This window comes from Aureococcus anophagefferens (genome assembly GCF_000186865.1).
Source record: "Aureococcus anophagefferens unplaced genomic scaffold AURANscaffold_438, whole genome shotgun sequence".
In the NCBI taxonomy this organism is placed as follows: Eukaryota; class Pelagophyceae; order Pelagomonadales; family Pelagomonadaceae; genus Aureococcus; species Aureococcus anophagefferens.
In genome coordinates this window covers 5860-7257 of record NW_008705921.1, presented here as the reverse complement: position 1 = coordinate 7257, position 1398 = coordinate 5860, and positions in this window count along the sequence as shown.

Below are 1398 nucleotides of genomic sequence, written 5' to 3'. Positions count from 1 at the left end.
CCCCCGACGCCCGCGGCGTAGCCGCGCGCGGCCCTCGCGCGCAGAAGTAGGTCCACGGACGCCGGTACCGACCTCGGCGGCGACGCGCTGTTTCTTGGCGACGGCGGCGGACATGGTTTAGTTTGAGCGGGTTGGCTGTGTCGGCGAGGAGATGTGGCGCGGCGAATGTTGGACTGCTACGATCGTCAGATCGGGAAACATTCGATTGTTGCAGCCGAAAAAGCAAACAAACCAAAGGATGAGCAGATAATATGGCTGCCGTACATGTAGACACCGGTGGCTGCATCTGTTGTTCGTACTATGTGCCTCCGCGGCCTCGAGCTCCGTCGCCAGCTCCGCATCCCTCTGCGACGCGCCCGGCTGGGAGATCGGCTGGCGCGACGAGTTCGACACCTTTGACGCCTCGACCTGGGTCAAGGACGTGCGCGGTCCCGGCGACAGCCGCACGCGGGACGCGGCGGCGCGGGCGGAGAACGTCTGGGTCGCGGACGGCGCGCTCGTCATCGAGGCCGACGCCGCTTGGACCGGCTCCGCGTGGACGAATCTGACCGCCGGCGCCGTGCGATCGACCGTCGGCTTCCGCGGGCCAAGGAATCAAATCGTCAACCCGACTTCAACGTGCGCGCATTCGAAGGTGCGGGACCGGGCGCTCAGGCCGTGCTTCGAGAACTCGACGAGAGCGATCGATCCGTCCAAAAATCGCGGAAATCCGCCGCGATCGCGGCGAGCGGCGAGCGGTTTCGCGGGACCGCGCGCGCGGCCGTCGGGGTCTGGGCGGTTTCGCCGTTTTCTGGACGTTGGAGCTCCGGGGCTCGGCGTTCGTCATTTCTATAAGGTGCGCCCGCCGGGGCCACGGCTCCAGGAGCGCGTCGGGAGGGCGTCCGGGCGAAAACTCGCGCAGCGGTGCACGATTTCCAGAAATCTATTGATTGAGGAGGCTCAGGGAGCAACATCGGGCAGTGTAGACTCGGTCAACCCGTTACGGCTAGTTAGCAATAACGCGATAACACCCTAGCTAGCCAATCAAATAACACTAATAACACCCTGCCGATGGCAGCCACTCGATTTTTCAAAATCAATAACACCCTGGCGAAAATTCTCGATAACACCCATAACACCCAGCCACCCGATCCTTAAAAAGCCAATAACGACCTAATACCCGTTAGCGGGCGAGCGTCCGAGGCCAATAACGCCCTAACGGTCTAACGGGTTGACCGAGTCGAGCAGTGGCAAGCGCTCCTCGCCGCCGCCGCGCCGCGCGCGCAGCGGCATCCGCGCGACCCCGCGCAGCGTCGCGCAGCGGCATCCGACCCATGGACCGTCCGCGGCCAGCTCCTCGGCGCCGGGAAAGCGGTGCGCGCGAGGCCGCGGCGGCGCCAGGCAGTGGGCCGATTCAGC